This window comes from Stenella coeruleoalba (assembly GCF_951394435.1).
Source record: "Stenella coeruleoalba genome assembly, chromosome: X".
NCBI classification, from domain to species: domain Eukaryota; kingdom Metazoa; phylum Chordata; class Mammalia; order Artiodactyla; family Delphinidae; genus Stenella; species Stenella coeruleoalba.
Genome location: NC_137152.1, coordinates 70,228,629 through 70,248,011, shown reverse-complemented (window position 1 = coordinate 70,248,011; position 19,383 = coordinate 70,228,629).

The following is a 19,383-nucleotide window of genomic DNA, read 5'->3' as shown; positions in this document are numbered from 1 at the left end:
GATTCCATATATATGTGTTAGCCTATGGTATTTGTCTTTCTCTTTCTGACTTACTTCACTCTGTATGACAGATTCCATGTCCATCCACCTCACTACAAATAACTCAATTTTGTTTCTTTTTATGGTTGAGTAATATTCCATTCTATATATGTGCCACATCTTCTTTATGAATTCATCCAATGATGGACATTTAGGTTGCTTCCATCACTGGGCTATTGCAAATAGAGCTGCAATGAACATTTTGGTACATGACTCTTTTTGAATTCTGATTTTCTCAGGGTATATGCCTAGTAGTGGGATTGCTGCATCATATGGTAGTTCTATTTGTAGTTCTTTAAGGAACTTACATACTGTCCTCCATAGTGGCTGTACGAATTCACATTCCCACCAGCAGTGCAAGAATGTTCCCTTTTATCCACACCCTCTCCAGCTTTTATTGTTTCTAGATTATTTGATGATGGCCATTCTGACGGGTGTGAGATGATATCACATTGTAGTTTTGATTTGCATTTCTCTAATGATTAATGATGTTGAGCATTCTTTCATGTGTTTGCTGACAATCTGTATACCTGCTTTGGAGAAATGTCTATTTAGGTCTTAGGCCCATTTTTGGATTGGGTTGTTTGTTTTTTGTTATTGAGCTGCATGAACTGCTTGTAAATTTTGGAGATTAATCCTTTGTCAGTTGCTTCATTTGTAAATATTTTCTCCCATTCTGATGGCTGTCTTTTGGTCTTGTTTATGGTTTCCCTTGCTGTGCAAAAGCACTTAAGTTTCATTAGGTCCCATTAGTTTATTTTTGTTTTTATTTCCATTTCTCTAGGAGGTAGGTCAAAAGGATTTTGCTGTGATTTATGTCATAGAGTGTTCTGCCTATGTTTTCCTCTAAGAGTTTGATAGTTTCTGGCCTTACATTTAGGTCTTTAATCCATTTTGATCTTATTTTTGTGTATGGTGTTAGGGAGTGTTCTAATCTCATACTTTTACATGTACCTGTCCAGTACTCCGAGCACCACTTATTGAAGTGGCTGTCCTTTCTCCACTGTACATTCCTTCCTCCTTTATCAAAGATAAGGTGACCTTATATGCGTGGGTTTATCTCTGGGCTTTCTATCCTGTTCCATTGATCTATCTTTCTGTTTTTGTGCCAGTACAATACTGTCTTGATTACTGCAGCTTTGTAGTATAAACTGAAGTCAGGGAGCCTGATTCCTCCAGCTCTGTTTTTCGTTCTCAAGATTACTATGGCTATTCAGGGTCTTTTGTGTTTCCATACAAATTGTGAACTTTTTTTGTTCTAGCTCTGTGAAAAATGCCAGTGGTAGTTTGATAGGGACTGCCTTGAACCTGTAGATTGCTTTGGGTAGTAGAGTAATTTTCACAATGTTGATTCTTCCAATCCAAGAACATGGTATATCTCTCCATCTATTTGTATCATGTTTAATTTCTTTCATCAGTATCTTATAATTTTCTGCATACAGGTATTTTGTCTCTGTAGGGAGGTTAATTCCTAGATATTTTATTCTTTTTGTTACAGTGGTAAATGGGATTGTTTTCGTAATTTCACTTTCCGATTTTTCATCATTAGTGTTTAAGAATGCCGGAGATTTCTGTGCATTAATTTTCTATCCTGCTACTTTACCAAATTCATTGATTAGCTCTAGGAGTTTTCTGGTAGCATCTTTAGGATTTTCTATGTATAGTATCATGTCATCTGCAAACAGTGACAGCTTTACTTCTTCTTTTCTGATTTGGATTGCTTTTATTTCCTTTTCTTCTCTGATTGCTTTGGCTAGAACTTCAAAAACTATGTTGAATAAGATTGGTGAGTGTGGGCAACCTTGTCTTGTTACCGATCTTAGTGGAAATCGTTTCAGTTTTTCACCATTGAGGACAATTTTGGCTGTGGGTTTGTCATATATGGCCTTTGAATGTTGAGGAAAATTCCCTCTGTGCCTACTTTCTGCAGGGTTTTTACCATAAATGGGTGTTGAATTTTGTCAAAAGCTTTCTCTGCATCTATTGAGGTGATCATATGGTTTCTCTCCTTCAATTTGTTAATATGGTGTATCACGTTGATTGATTGGTGTATCTTGAAAAATCCTTGCATTCCTGGAATAAACCCAACCTGATCATGGTGTATGATCCTTTTAATGTGCTGTTGGATTCTGTTTGCTTGTATTTTGTTGAGGATTTTTGCATCTATGTTCTGATATTGGCCTGTAGTTTTGTTTCTTTGTGACATCCTTGTCTGGTTTTGGTATCAGGGTGATGGTGGCCTTGTAGAATGAATTTGGGAGTGTTCCTCCCTGTGCAATATTTTGGAAGAGTTTGAGAAGGATAGTTGTTAGCTCTTCTCTAAATGTCGCCTGTGAACCCATCTGGTCCTGGGCTTTTGTTTGTTGGAAGATTTTTAACCACTGTTTCAATTTCAGTGCTTGTCATTTGTCTGTTCATATTTTCTATTTCTTCTTGATTCAGTGTTGGCAGGTTGTGCATTTCTGAGAATTTGTCCACTTCTTCCAGGTTGTCAATTTTATTTGCATAGAGTTGCTTGTAGTAATCTCTCATCATCATTTGTATTTCTGCAGTGTCAGTTTTTACTTCTCCTTTTTCATTTCTAATTCTATTGATTGGAGTCTTCTCCCTTTTTTTTCTTGATGAGTCTGGCTAATGGTTTATCAATTTTGTTTATCTTCTCAAAGAACCAGCTTTTAGTTTTATTGATCTTTGCTATTGTTTCCTTCATTTCTTTTTCATTTATTTCTGATCTGATCTTCATGATTTCTTTCCTTCTGTTAACTTTAGGTTTTTTGTTCTTCTTTCTCTAATTTCTTTAGGTGCAAGTTTTGGTTGTTTATTCAAGATGTTTCCTTTTCTTTAAGGTAGGATTGTATTGCTATAAACTTCCCTCTTAGAACTGCTTTTGCTGCATTCCATAGGGTTTGGGTAGTCGTGTCTCCATTGTCATTTGTTTCTAGGTATTTTTTTATTTCCTCCTTGATTTCTTCAGTGATCAGTTCGTTATTAAGTAGTGTATTGTTTAGCATCCTTGTGTTTGTATTTTTTACAGATCTTTTCCTGTAATTGATATCTAGTCTCATGGCATTGTTGTCGGAAAAGACACTTGATACAATTTCAATTTTCGTAAATTTACCAAGGCTTGATTTGCGACCCATGATATGATCTCTCTTGGGGAATCATCCATGAGCATTTGAGAAAAAATATTTATTCTGTTGTTTTAGGATGGAATGTCCTGTAAATATCAATTAAGTCCATCTTTTTTAATGTATCATTTAAAGCTTGTGTTTCCTTATTTATTTCCATTTTGGATGATTTGTCCATTGTTGAAAGTGGGGTGTAAAAGTTCCCTACTATGAATGTGTTACTGTTGATTTCCCCCCTTATGGCTGTTAGTATTTGCCTTATGTATTTAGGTGCTCATATGTTGGGTGCATAAATGTTTGCAATTGTTATATTTTCTTCTTGTTTCGCCCCCTTGATCATTATATAGTGTCCTTCTTTGTCTCTTCTAATAGTCTTTATTTTAAAGTCTATTTTGTCTGATATGAGAACTGCTATGTCAGCTTTCCTTGATTTCCATTTGCATGGAATATCTTTTTCCATCCCCTCACTTTCAGTCTGTACGTGTCACTACATCTGAAGTGGGTCTCCTGTAGACAGCATATATAAGGGTGTTGTTTTTGTGTCCATTCAGCTAGTCTGTGTTTTTTGGTGGGAGCATTTATTCCATTTAAATTTAAGGTAATTATTGATATCTATGTTCCCATTCCCATTTTCTTTTTTTTAAAATATATTTATTAGAGTATAACTGCTTTACAATTGTGTGTTAGTTTCTGCTTTATAACAATGTGAATCAGTTATACATATACATATGTTCCCATATCTCTTCCCTCTTGCATCTTCCTCCCTCCCACCCTCCCTATCTCACCCCTCCAGGCGGTCACTAAGCACCGAGCTGATTTCCATGTGCTATGCAGATGCTCCCCACTAGCTATCTGGGTTATATTTGGTAGTGTATATATGTCCATACCTCTCTCTCGCTTTGTCACAGCTTACCCTTCCTCCTCCCGATTCCTTCAAGTCCATTCTCTAGTAGGTCTGTGTCTTTATTCCTGTCTTACCCCTAGGTTCTTTGTGACATTTTTATCCTAAAATTCCATATATATGTGTTAGCGTGCAGTATATGTCTTTTTGTTTCTGACTTACTTCACTCTGTATGATAGACTCTAGGTCTATCCAACTCATTACAAATAGCTCAATTTCGTTTCTTTTTATGGCTGAGTAATATTTCACTGTATATATGTGCCACATCTTCTTTATCCATTCATCCGATGATGGACACTTAGGTTGTTTCCATCTCTGGGCTATTGTGAGTAGAACTGCAATGAACATTTTGGTACATGACTCTTTTTGAATTATGGCTTTCTCAGGGTATATGCTCAGTAGTGATGTTGCTGGATCATATGGTAGTTCTATTTGTAGTATTTTAAGGAACCTCCATACTGCCCTCCATAGTGGCTATACCAATTCACATTCCCACGATCAGTGCAAGAGTGTTCCATTTTCTCCACTCCCTCTCCAGCATTTATTGTTTCTAGAGTTTTTGATGATGGCTATTCTGACTGGTGTGAGATGATATCTCATTGTAGTTTTGATTTGTATTTCTCTAATGATTAATGATGTTGAGCATTATTTCATGTGTTTGTTGGCAGTCTGTATATCTTCTTTGGAGAAATGTCTATTTAGGTCTTTGGCCAATTTCTGGATTGGGTTGTTTGTTTCTTTGTTATTGAGCTACTTGAGCTGCTTATAAATTTTGGAGATTAATCCTTTGTCAGTTGCTTCATTTGCAAATATTTTCTCCCATTCTGAGGGTTGTCTTTTGGTCTTGTTTATGGTTTCCTTTGCTGTGCAAAAGGTTTGAAGTTTCATTAGTTCCCATTTGTTTCTTTTTGTTTTTATTTCCATTTCTCTAGGAGTAAGGTCAAAAAGTATCTTGCTGTGATTAATGCCATAGAGTGTTCTACCAATGTTTTCCTCTAAGAGTTTGATAGTTTAAGCTAATTATCATTATCTATGTTCCTTTTCCCATTTTCATAATTGTTTTGGGTTTGTTATTGCAGTTATTTTCCTTCTATTGTGTTTCTTGCCTAGAGAAGGTCCTTTAGAATTTGTTGTAAAGCTGCTTTGGTGGTGCTGAACTCTCTCAGCTTTTGCTTGTCTGTAAAGCTTTTAATTTCTCCATCAAATCTGAATGAGACCCTTGCTGGGTAGGATAATCGTATTTGTAGGTTTTCTCCTTCATTAATTTAAATATGTCCTGACACTCCCTTCTGGCTTGCAGAGATTCTCCTGAAAGATCAGCTGTTAACCATATGGGGATTCCCTTGTGTGTTATTTATCCCTTGCTGCTTTTAATATGTTTTCTTTGTATTTAATTTTTGACAGTTTGATTAATATGTGTCTTTGTGTGTTTCTCCTTGCATTTATCCTGTACGGGATGCTCCATGCTTCCTGGACTTGATTAACTATTTCCTTTCCCATATTAGGGAAGTTTTCAACTATAACCTCTTCAAATATTTTCTCAGTCTCTTTCTCTTTCTCTTCTTCTTCTGGGACACCTATAATTTGAATGTTGGTGCATTTAATATTGTCCCAGAAGTCTCTGAGACTGTCCTCATTTCTTTTCATTCTTTATTTCTTTATTCTGCTCTGCAGTAGTTATTTCCACTATTTTATGTTCCAGGCCACTTATCCATTCTTCTGCCTCAGTTATTCTGCTGTTGATCCCTTCTAGAGTATTGTTAATTTCATTTATTATGTTGTTCATCGTTGCTTATTTCCTCTTTAGTTCTTCTAAGTCCTTGTTAAATGTTTCTTGCATTTTCTCTCTTCTATTTCCATGTTTTTGGATCATCTTTACTATCATTATTCTGAATTTTTTTTCAGGTAGACTGCCTATTTCCTCTTCATTTGTTAGGTGTGGTGGGTTTTCATCTTGCTCCTTCATCTTCTGTGTGTTTTTCTGTCTTCTCATTTTGCTTATCTTACTGTGTTTGGGGTCTCCTTTGTGCAGACTGCAGGTTTGTAGTTCCCGCTGTTTTTTTTTTTTTTTTTTTTTTTTTTTTTTTTTTTTTTTGCGGTACGCGGGCCTCTCACTGTTGTGGCCTCTCCCGTTGCGGAGCACAGGCTCCGGACGCGCAGGCTCAGCGGCCATGGCTCACGGGCCCAGCCGCTCCGCGGCATGTGGGATCTTCCCAGACCGGGGCACGAACCCGTGTCCCCTGCATTGGCAGGCGAACTCTCAACCACTGCGCCACCATGGGAGCCCCCCGCTGTTTTTGATGTCTGTCTCCAGTGGCTAAGGTTGGTTCAGTGGGTTGTGTAGGCTTCCTGGTGGAGGGGACTAGTGCCTGTGTTCTGGTGGATGAGGCTGGATCTTGTCTTTCTGGTGGGCAGGTCCACACCTGGTGGTGTGTTTTGAGGTGTCTATGGACTTATTACGATTTTAGGCAGCCTCTCTGCTACTGGGAGAGTTGTGTTCCTATCTTGCTAGTTGTTTGTCATAGGGTGTTCAGCACTGTAGCTTGCTGTTCTTTGAGTGAAGCTGGGTGTTGGTGTTGAGATGGAGACCTCTGGGAGATTTTCTCCATTTGATATTACATGAAACTGGGAGGTCTCTTGTGGACCAGTGTCCTGAAGTTGGCTCTCCCACCTCAGAGGCACAGCACTGACTCCTGGCTGCAGCACCAAGAACCTTTCATCCACAAGGCTCAGAATAAAAGGGAGAAAAAGTAGAAAGAAAGAAAGAGGATAAAAAATAAAATAACGATAAAATAAAATAAAGTTATTAAAATAAAAAAATTATTATTAAGAAATTTTTTTTAAAAAAGTAAAAAAAAAAAAAAGGATGGACAGAACCCTAGGATAAATGGTGAAAGAAAAGCTATATAGACAAAATCTCACACAGAAGCATACACATACACACTCACAAGAAGAGGAAACGGGGAAAAAATAATAAATCTTTCTCTCAAAGACCATTTCCTCAATTTGAGGTGATTCATTGTCTTTTCCGGTATTCCACTGATGCAGAGTACATCAAGTTGTTTGTGGAGATTTAATCCACTGCTCCTGAGGCTGCTTGGAGAAATTTCCCTTTCTCTTTGTTCTCACATCTCCCTGGGCGCAGCTTTGGATTTGGCCCTGACTCTGCCTGTAGGTCACCAGAGGGGTTCTGTTCTTCACTCAGACAGGGCGGGGTTAAAGGAGCACCTGATTCTGGGGCTCTGGCTCCCTCAGGCCAAGGGGAGGGAGGGGCACAGAGTGTGGGGCAAGCCTGCAGCAGCAGAGGCCAGCATGAAATTGCACCAGCCTGAGGCACACTGTGCATTCTCCCTGGGAAGTTGTCCCTGGATCCCAGGACCCTGACAGTGGTGGGCTGCACAGGCTCCCCGGAATGGAGGTGTGGATAGTGACCTGTGCTCGCACACAGGCTTTTTGGTGGTGGCAGCAGCAGCCTTAGCATCTCACGCCCGTCTCTGTGGTCCACGCTTTTAGCCGCGGCTCGCGCGCGTCTCTGGAACTCCTTTAAGCCTTGCTCTTAATCCCCTCTCCTTGCGCACCAGGAAACAAAGAGGGAAGAAAAAGTGTCCTGCCTCTTCGGCAGGTCCAGACTTTTCCTCAGACTCCCCTCCAGGCTAGCCATGTTGTACTGTTCCCTTCAGGCTGTGTTCATGCCACCAGTCCTCTCCCTGCTATCTGACCAATGCCCGAGCCTCAGCTCCCAGACCCCGCTCACCCCGGTGGGTGAGCAGACAAGCCTCTTGGGCTGGAGAGTGCTGGTTGGCATCGATCCTCTGTGTGGGAATCTCTCTGCTTTGCCCTTCGCACCCCTGTTGCTGCACTCTCGTCCACGGCTCTGAAGCTTCCCCCCTGCGCCACCCGCAATCTCTGCCCTTGAAGAGGCTTCCTAGTGTGTGGAAACCTTTCCTCCTGCACAGCTCCCTCCCACTGGTGCAGGTGCCATCCCTATTGTTTTGTCTCTGTTTTTTCTTTTTCTCTTTTGCCCTACCCAAGTATGTGGGGAGTTTCTTGCCTTTTGGGAAGTCTGAGGTCTTCTCCAGCATTCAGTGGTTGTTCTGTAGGAGTTTTTCCACGTGTAGATGTATTTCTCATTTATCTGTGGGGAGGAAGGTTATCTCCGTGTCTTACTCTTCCACCATCTTCCCCCTCATGTCCCAGTATCCAGTTTTAAGCTGAGATTTGATCTAGGTTATTTCCAATTCTTTTAAAATATTTGATATTTGAATAAGAAATTTCTGTTCAGAGGACTTAATCTGACTACAAAATTTGTTGCAGGAAGATTATTCTTAGTAATTTTATTTGACTTAAATCCATAATGGAAAAATCAGTTTTAAAGACAAAGGGATTTTTAAAGCAAGAATCTACAGGAAAATTTTACAAATTTTTCTTCTCAATTGAGGTCAATATCATTATCATTTATGTTTCAACAGCTTTTTGCATTATAGTCATGTTTTAATAATTAAAGTTAAAATTAAATGAAAATTGTACAAATCACAAAAGATAAAGATAATGATGAAGGGACATCGGCGTACAATAGGTTACAATGACAATGCTCTAAGATAGAAAAAAGAGCTAATATGTCCTCACAGAACCCCAGAAAATTTCAGGACCTAGAGAAAACATGTATAGTAGGGATCAAGTGTGCAAAACCTATCATATGAAAATCTATCATAAGAATATGTTCGCCGGCAATATAGGGATATACAGTAAGAAAAAACAAGATATTGATTTCCTTAAGATGATGTTAAAAATATTTAACAACCAACATTTCATGACACTTACTAATGAGAATGGATTCTCAAACAATCAAGAGGGAGGCTGGCTACTCTTCCATACAGGTGTGTAACAGCTAAATATCATTCCTAGGTTTAGGGATCAATGAGTCTTACTCAAGACAACTGTGAAGATTAGTCTTAGGATAGCAACTGTATGGCAGACCTGCAGAGATCAGTCTGTTCAGATTAGAGCAGAATGATGGCAGTCCCAGGAAGGAGGCCTCCCAGAAAAATTAAACTCAGTAGAGCAGATGGTATGGTAGATAATGTGATTGTGCATCTAGAAAGAATTAAGAGCATCTGGAAAATTATGCAAGGCAACTAGGCAAATAATAGCCTGAAGATATGAAAAATGTAAATAAATATATATGATGACAAGAATTAGTTATCCAGTAAATATGTACATAGTAATAATTATGAACATGCTGATTAATGATTTAAGCAATATAGTGATTTACATATATATTGGGAGGAGCGGAAGAGGGGCAGTTGGGAAGGGAGAGGAGGAGGTACAAAATAGCTAAGTCTTTATTATAATAGGAAGTCGATAAGTTTAAAATTAATGAACCAAGGAAAAGTTTTTTTCCTATATGTATATTGTTTAGAAGTATGAACATCATCATCAGATGTATAGTACAGGGAACTCTACTCAATACTCTGTAATGACCTATATGGGAAAAGAATCTAAAAAAGGGTGGATATATGTATATGTATAACGGAGTCACTTTGCTGTACACCTGAAACTAAAAACATTGTAAATCAACTATACTCCAATAAAAATTAAAAAAAATAAATAAAACATTTGCCTCTGGAGATGAGAACTAGAAATAGTTGGAGCAAAGGGCTACAGTATTTCATTAAAAACCTTTCAGCACCATTTGATATTTAAGTATGCTCATAATATACTTTGATACATTAAACACTATATTAAAAATCAAAAAAAAAAGAATACCAAACCTAACCAAACCAAACAAAAAGTTAAGAAAAGAAAAGAAAAAAAAACCAGGAGTTTGTACACAAGTGAAAATTGCCAACACACTGAAAAACACTGTTCTGTGAGAATGCCGTTGGCCAAGTGCAATTTTCCCCACTCCTCCACCCAACTAACCATAAATAAGGAGAGGGATTCATAGATCTAAGTGGTTTGTAAGAGAAGAGATATTGTTGGTACATGTGACTGTGCCCTCTGGGTATTACCCAAGGAAAATGTCCTTAATATACAAAGTAGCAACGTTAAACTTTACCTGAGCCCTGTATTCTGAAAACAGTGACTCAAGGGCCTCCCCCACACCCCCGACGCCTCTCCCACCCACACTTTTGTGTTTCAGGAAATAGCTAACTGCAAAGAACCACATTTCCCCACATAACTTAGATAAGACTGGTAGATGGCTCCCTTGTTTACCTAGGACAAGGCTCATAGGGCCCACAGCAGTGAAAGCACAGAATCCTAACCACTGGACCACCAGGGAACTCCCCAAATTCCCATTCTTTGACTCGTAAATGATTTGATAAACTGTTTGCCCCCACTAAATACCACTAGCTTGGCTTGACCAAACTTTCAGATTTCTCTCCTTCCCCCAGGTCCCTGAACTTTGACCCACCCTCAGCCTGAGCCAGCATCAGAATATGGAACAGCCCCCCCCCCCTTAATGGCTCCTCCAGAGAGTTTGCTGACTGCAAGGAAAGACATTTTCTTTGATCAACTGTCATTTAAGCCACATATTCACCCCACTGCCCCATTCCCTGTTTTTTTTCTAGGCTTGTTTATCTTTCCCAATAAAAGAAAATTTCTTTCTACCTTACCTTTGAGAGACTTGCAGATCTCATTCTCCTTGTTGCAATAGTCACTTCCACTTGCGATAATAATCCTTTTGAATAAAGTCTTTCCTTACCTAATTCTGGATTTATTTTAATTTGACAAACTAACATCAGAAATGATGTGTTTGAAAGGAAGTCAGAAATCTATTATGAAATATTCAAAAAACTATCACAAATACTGTCAAAAAAATTAAATGACTGATTTTAATTTTTATTAGAGCAAGAAGGTTTAGGACCTGTGAGACTGGTAGTCTTTTGTTTAATAGTTACACACACACACACACACACACACACACACACATATATATTTACACTCTCATATGATTTAAAGAAAATTCTGGCTTCAGACCTAATTGTATCATAGTACGCCTAAATAGAATTTTAAAAATAAAATACCAAAGACATGTAAATTGATGAAGGTGGGCTAATTTTCCAATTAACTGATTACATGAGGTTTTTTTTTCAGTGTAAAAACAATCCAGTGCTGAAGACTTCCACCAACATGAGGCTAAGTAAATATTCCACTTCTTTTTAGCCTGTGATTGCTGCTTTAATGAACGCTAAATAAGAAAAAAAAGGTCCTTTTTTCTGTATGTTGGCTGTGTGTGTGTGTGTGTGTGTGTGTGTGTGTGTTCTTATGCCTGTGCAGTACGCGATTAAGAGAAAATTAACTGGTGTGGAGTGATAAGTAAGGGTGATGATGGCCTGCAAGTGGAGGTTATGACATTAAGTGGCAAGATGAAATCTGGTCCTGGGAAGTTGTTCAGAAATTTCAGTTAAAGAAAGAAATAAAAATAAACAGAAAAATTACTTATGTGAAAAAAATGTAATATTTGTAAAATCTCTACTGTTGGCACTAAGAGTTAATAGGCCTCCTGAGAAAGACATATAGAAGTTAATCTTCAAAGAAGATTGAGTCTTATTCTCCACAGAGTTAAGATAGATGATATTTATGTAATCACATAGCTCAAAATAATAATAGCTAACATTTACTTAGTGCTCACAGTATGCCAGGTGCTGTGTATTATAATATTTAATGTTTGGAACAACAACATGAAGTAGATACTATTATTCACTTCCTCTCACAGCTAAGCAAACTGAAACACAGAAGGCTTAAGTAACTTTATAAGGTCACACATCAGGGAAGTGATAGAGCCAGAATTTGAACCCAGACAGTCAAACTCCACAGTGCAAGCCATTGACAATTATAATATTCAGCCAGCAAGATAACAGCCATTGCATCTATGAAACTGAGCAGGACCCAGTGGGGCTCCTGGGCACAAAAACTTTTTGTGTCCCCTTCCCTGAGTTCCAAAGGACAGTTTCAAACTGTTAATCAGGGAAGGGTGGGGATGCAGACACAAGGGAGGAGCAGTCAAGAAACAATAGTACAGCCATGGCACAGGGTCCTGGTTCCTCCTCAAGGGATATACATAACAATATCTTTGAGCACTTCTGCAGAGCAAAAACCCCCAACAAATGGAAGATGTTCCAGAAAGGTCACAGTTCAGTAACCTCAAGAACCACAGATCATGAGACCACCTGATGCCATAAGATATCTATATTGAGGGAAATGCAGGCCATGCATGCACCCCAACCCTTATCAGTAACCCTGCCCCTTGACTATAAAACTCCTAATCCTCCCATGCCTATTGGACACACAGTTTTGAGGGCATTGGCCTGCTGTGGCCCCCTTTACCTGGCAAAGCAATAAACCTATTCTTTTCTACTTCACCCAAAACTCTGTCTCTGAGATTCCGTTTAGTACCAGTGTACAGAGGCCGAATTTTTGCATCATCTACAAACACACACATTCCTCTTTGTATGGCTACCCTAGACCTATTGCACTCAAACTAGAAGTAGGCAATCATCTTTGAAATTAAAATTCAAAGAGTACTGTAATTTAGGGGAATTTCCAAGGTAAAAGTCTTGAAAATAAAATTGGTCAAGGTCAATAGTGGTCACTAATTGGTCAATAGTGTTCCTCAGATGGAGGTAGTGTGGGTGTTTATTTTCTTCTTACTTTTTTGTATTTTCTAATTTTTCTATGATGAAAATGAATTGATTTTATAAGAAGAAGAAAATGAAGTTATTTCTTGTTAGACATGTACTACCTATACTACAATGAATGATATTGCTTTCTTTTTTATACCAGCTGCCAAATGGCTAGATCATTTCCCTGATGCTATCTCCACTGAGCTTCTGTTTTTTCTTCTTGGCTTATAGGTTTGTTGAACATAGAAGTGGGATCTCATTACTAAAGCACTTTTAAAAATTTAGTATGTTTAATAATCACCAGAGGTGTTAAAAAAGTCAAAGGATAGAGTGACCATCAGATTTATAACATACAATCCAAACTGTAGCACTTCAGAATGTGAAAGGGAACAACAAAATAATTAAAATGATGACAATTTGGTTTTACTATGTGCGTGGACCTATAAAATTGTTTTATTCAAAAACTATTCTCAAAAGTGAAATTATTTCAAAAATAAAATAACATGTATCTGTGTACATTAAAGTAACATTTAAAAAATATATAATTTACCTGAACATTGGAAAATAACATATACAGAACATGTATTATTGATAATTCATACATTTTAATCACAGTCTTAGCTACATCTATCTATAATATGCCATTTTGGAGAAAAATATATTTTAAAATATTGTCTTTTCCCTGAAATGTTTTTAAAAATTGCAATTTATTATTGATAAATTTGAAATTTTTAATACTTTCAGTTGATTCTTCTCTCCAGACCATGATAGTGTTAATCAATAAAATACTGTCTATAGGTCATGACAAGGAAACTCAGAGAAAATTCTGCTAAAAGGTGTATATTCCCAATTTTCTTGTATGTATTGAAATGTGTATTTGTTTTAGTTTAAATATATAATTTTTGCTTCTATTCAGAGGATCTGTCTTCAACAAATTTGTTTTACAAGAATAAATTCATCAAGAAGTTGTCTCTTTTAATAAACCTTTTGAATGTTTCACCGAATTTAGATGCTGCAAAATCATATCCTTTATTTTACTCCATTCTAGTACAGAATATGAATTTATCCAATAAAAATAGATGCACCATCAAAAAATCACAAATCAAGATGTTCCAAAGTTCAATTATAAAATTTCAAAATTAAAACTTTTACAGTTTGAGCTCTCATCATTTAATTCAGTCGTTCCCTCTCTTTTGTTATAATAAAATTCCAGTGTCTTTGTGTTTTCAAGCTTTGTTTTCAGTCATTGTGATTAATTAAAAGCTTGAAAGCTACATTTGTTTCATGTTTCATTTGTCCTGCATCAGAGTTCCAACTGATTTTGATAAAAAATTCAACTCAAATGTTAAGAACGCATTTACAAAAGGTAATTAATTACATTTGAAAACAGGTTAATTTACAAAATAGTTATCCAAAGGCTTAAACATTTCCAAACTCTAATTGATGAGGGGCAGCAAGGAAAGAAAGTAGGTAAATACATGCAAAGGGGAAATTTTTCTTTTTAGATTCAACACCGCCAATACCCCAAACCCTATACTTCTATCAATTACTCTTTCTCCATATAAATATTGACATCTATGTTTTCTATATAGATGGGTGGACTATAAAGGCATCTTAAGATATAGTTATGAAATATGTGTATTTCAAAATAATCCCAAATTTCTCCAGAGGTTTCTAACTTAATAAGGAAATATTTTACAATGATGCTTTTGCTCTACTAATATTTGCATTCATATGATAAATATAAAAATATTTTTATCTCCAGATTTAATTTTTAAACTGAATTTAAAATAGTTTTCTCAATAATCTCAAATATTTCACCTTGGTAGAATAAACTTTCAAAGGTTTTATACTGATTCTATGGATTGGATCAAAAAATCAAACCATTATTAAACATAACATTTTCTATTTGAAGTATTTGATTTCATTGTTCTAAAATTGCCTTTGTGTAACTGTGAAATACTTCTGTTAATAAAATCATCTTATTAAGTTATCATTTCATTTTTTGTTTATGCATGAGAAAGGTTAGAACCAAATATGAGCTAAATTAATTTAGAATGAGTCATTTGATCTAAATGAATAGCACATTTTATGCAAGTTACAAATTTATCATTAACTTTTTGAAAAATAGAATTGTATTATTTTTCATTTAACATGGCTTTTAACGTTTGTTGATTAGTGAATGTGCTTATTACAAAAAAGTTATAATTGAGTTAATAAATAGTTGTACAGTACAAAATAAATGGCAAAATCACTATAGCAAGAGCACTATGCTACAACAAATTCTAGAGACCAGCTCTATGGTACAGCTGTTCAGCCTTGTCTGGCACTTATTTCATGGCCACCTAACCCTTGATTTTTCACATTTCCGACTAACACCAGCAAATGGCACCCTGGCATCTTTGTACATCTAACAGGACTGAGTATCACTACTGAAGTAGAGAAGGAGTTAACAATCGTTAGCTGCTCATGTTCCAATATCTATTTTTTTATCAGTAAGAATATTTTATGATGTGTTTTTTTAAACATCTTTATTGGAGTATAATTGCTCTACAATGTTGTGTTAGTTTCTGCTCTATAACAAAGTTAAACAGCTATACGTATACATATATCCCCATATCCCCTCCCTCTTGTGTCTCCCTCACTATCCCACCCCTCTATGTGGATACAAAGCATGGAGCTGATCTCCCTGTGCTATGTGGTTGCTCTCACTAGATATCTATTTTACATTTGGTAGTGTATATATGTACATGCAACTCTCTCACTTAGTCCCGTCTTACCCTTCCCCCTCCCCGTGTACTCAAGCCCATTCTCTATTTCTGCATCTTTATTCCTGTCCTGCCCCAAAGTTCATCAGAACCATTTTTTTTTTTAGATTCCATATATATGCGTTAGCATACAGTATTTGTTTTTCTCCTTCTGATTTATTTCACTCTGTATGACAGACTCAAGGTCCAACCATGTCACTACAAATAACTCAATTTCATTTCTTTTTATGGCTAAGTAATATTCCATTGTATATATGTGCCACATCTTATTTATCCATTCATCTGTTGATGGACACTTAGGTGGCTTCTATGTACTGACTATGGTAAATAGTGCTACAATGAGCATTGTGGTACATGACTCTTTTTGAATTATGGTTTTCTCAGGGTATATGCCCAGTAGTGGGATTGCTGGTAGTTCTACTTTTAGTTTCTTAAGGAACCTCCATAGTGTTCTCCATAGTGGCTGTATCAATTTACATTCCCACCAACAAGACAGTGCAAGACAGTTCCCTTTTCTCCACACCCTCTCCAGCATTTATTGTTTGTAGATATTTTGATGATGGCCATTCTGACCAGTGTGAGGTGATACCTCATTGTAGTTTTGACTGGCATTTCTCTAATGATTAGTGATGTTAAGAATGCTTTCATGTGTTTCTTGGCAATCTGTATGTCTCCTTTGGAGAAATGTCTATTTAGGTCTTCTGCCCAATTTTGGATTGTTTTTTTTTGTTTTTTAGATATTGAGCTGCATGAGCTGCTTGTATATTTTGGAGATTAATCCTTTGTCAGTTGCTTCCTTTGTAAATAATTTCTCCCATTATGAGAGTTGTCTTCTTGTCTTGTTTATGGTTTCTTTTGCTGTGCAAAAGATTTTAAATTTCATTAGGTCCCATTTGTTAATTTTTGTTTTTATTTCCATTTCTCTAGGAGGTGGGTCCAAAAGGACCTTGCTATAATTTATGTCATAGACTGTTCTGCTTATGCCTTGCTCTACCAGTTTTATAGTGTCTGGCCTTACACTGAGGTCCTTAATGCATTTTGAGTTTATATTTGTGTATGGTGATAGGGAGTGTTCTAATTTCATTCTTTTATATGTAGCTGTCCAGTTTTCCCAGAACCACTTATTAAAGATGTTATCTTTTCTCCAGTGTATATTCTTGCCTCCTTTACCAAAGATAAGGTGACCAAGTGTGTGTGGGTTTATCTCTAGGCTTTCTATCCTGTTCCATTGATCTATATTTCTGTTTTTGTGCCAGTGTCATACTCTCTTGATTGCTGTAGCTTTATAGTATAGTCTGAAGTCAAGGAGCTTGATCCCACCAGCTCCATTTTTCTTCCTCAAGATTGCTTTGGCTATTCTGGTCTTTTGTTTTTCCATACAAATTGTGATTTTTTTTTTTTGTACTTCTGGCGAAAATTCCATCAGTAGTTTGATAGGGATTGCACTGAATCTGTAGATTGCTTTGGGTAATATAATAATTTTCACAAGGTAGATTCTTCCATTTCAAGAACATGGTTAATCTCTCCATGTGTTTGTTTCATTTTTAATTTCTTTAATGAATGTCTTATAATCTTCTGCATACAGATCTTTTGTTATCTTAGGTAGGTTTATTCCTAGGTATTATATTCTTTTTCTTGAAGTGGTAAATGGGAGTGTTGCCTTATTTCCTATTTCAGATTTTTCATCATTAGTGTACAAGAATGCAAAAGATTTGTGTGCAAAAATTTTGTATCTTTCTACTTTACAAAATTCATTGATTAGATTTAGTAGTTTTCTGGTAGCATCTTTAGGATTCTCTATGTATATTACCATTTACCTTCCAATGGTGACAGTTTTACTTTTTCTTTTCTGATTTGGATTCTTTTTATTTCATTTTCTTCTCTGATTACTGTGGCTAATACATCCAACACTATGTTGCATAACAGTGGTGAGAGTGGGCAATGTTGTCTTGTTCCAGATTTTAGAGGAAATTGTTTCAGTTTTTCACCATTGAGAATGATGTTGGCTGTGAGTTTGTCATATATGGACTTTATTATATTGAGGTAAGTTCCCTCTATGCCTACATTCTGGAGAGCTTTTTCATAAGTGAGTGTTGAATTTTGTTGAAAACTTTTTCCGCATCTATTAAGATTATCATATGTTTGTTATCCTTCAATTTGTTAACATGGTGTATCAGGTTGATCTGCATGTATTGAAGAATCCTTGCATTCCTGAGGTAAACCCAACTTGCTCATATTGTATGACACTTTTAGTGTTCAGTTGGATTCTGTTTGCTAGTATTTTGTTGAGGATTTTGCATCTATGTTTATCAGTTATATTGGCCTGTAGTTTTCTATTTTTGTGACACCTTTTTCTGATTTTGGTATCAGGGTGGTGGTGGCCTCATAGAATGAGTTTGGGAGTGTTCCTCCCTCTGCTATATTTTGGAAAAGTTTCAGAAGGATAGATGTTAACTCTTCTCTAAATGTTTCATAGAATTTGCCTGTGAAGCCATCTGGTCCTGGGATTTTGTTTTTTGGAAATTTTAAATCACAGTTTCAATTTCAGTGCTTGTGATTGATATGTTTGTATTTTCTATTTCTTCCTGGTTCAATCTAGGAAGGTTGTGCTTTTCTAAAAATTTGCCCATTTCTTCTAGGTTGTCCTATTTATTGGCATATAGTTGCTTGTAGTAATCTCTCATGATCCATTTATTTCTGAGTGTCTGTTGTTACTTCTCCTTTTTATTTTCTAAATCTGTTGACTTGAGTTTTCCCCCTTTTTTTCTTGATGAATCTGGCTAGTGTTTTTTCAATTTTGTTTATCTTCTAAAATAACCAGCTTTTAGATTTATGGATCTTTGCTATTGTTTCTTTCATTTTTTTTCATTTATTTCTGATCTGATTTTATGATTTCTTTCCTTCTGCTATCTGTGGTGTTTTTTTTGTTCTTGTTTCTATAATTGCTTTAGGTGTAAGGTTAGGTTGTTTATTTGAGGTTTTTCTTATTTCTTGAAGTAGGATTGTTTTATGATAAACTTTCCTCTTAGAACTGCTTTTGCTGCATCCCATAGGTTTCAGGTCATTGTGTTTTTATTGTCATTTTTTTCAAGGCATATTTTGATTTCTTCTTTGATTTATTCAGTGATCTCTTGGTTATTTAGTAGCATATAGTTTAGCTTCCATGTGTTTGTACTTTTTACAGTTTTGTTTTTCCTGTAATTGAAATGTAATCTCATAGTGCTGTGGTCGGAAAAGATACTTGATACAATTTTCTTAAATTTACCAAGGACTGGTCTGTGACACACGATATGATCTATCCTGGAGAATGTTCCATGAGTACTTGAGAAGAAAGTGTATTCTTTGTAGATGGAATGTCCTACAAATATCAACTAAGTCCATCTTGTTTAATGTGTTATTTAAAGCTTGTGTTTCCTTATTTATTTTCATTTTGGATGATATGTCCATTGGTGAAAATGGGGTGTTAAAATCCCCTACTATTATTGTGTTACTGTCGTTTACCCTATTGTGTTTCCTTTTTTGGATGTCAGCATTTTCCTTAAGTATTGAAGTGCTCCTATGTTGGGGGCATAAATATTTACAATCATTATATGTTCTGTCATTGATTATTATGTAGTGTCTTGCATTGTCTCTTTTTTTTTAACATCTTTACTGGAGTATAATTGCTTTACAATGGTGTGTTAATTTCTGCTTTCTAACAAAGTGAATCAGTTATACATATACATATGTTCCCATATCTCCTCCCTCTTGCATCTCCCTCCCTCCCACCCTCTCTATCCCACCCCTCTAGGTGGTCACAAAGCACCGAGCTGATCTCCCTGTGCTATGCGGCTGCTTCCCACTAGCTATCTATTTTATGTTTGATAGTATATATATGTACATGCCACTCTCTCACTTTGTCACAGCTTACCCTTCCCCCT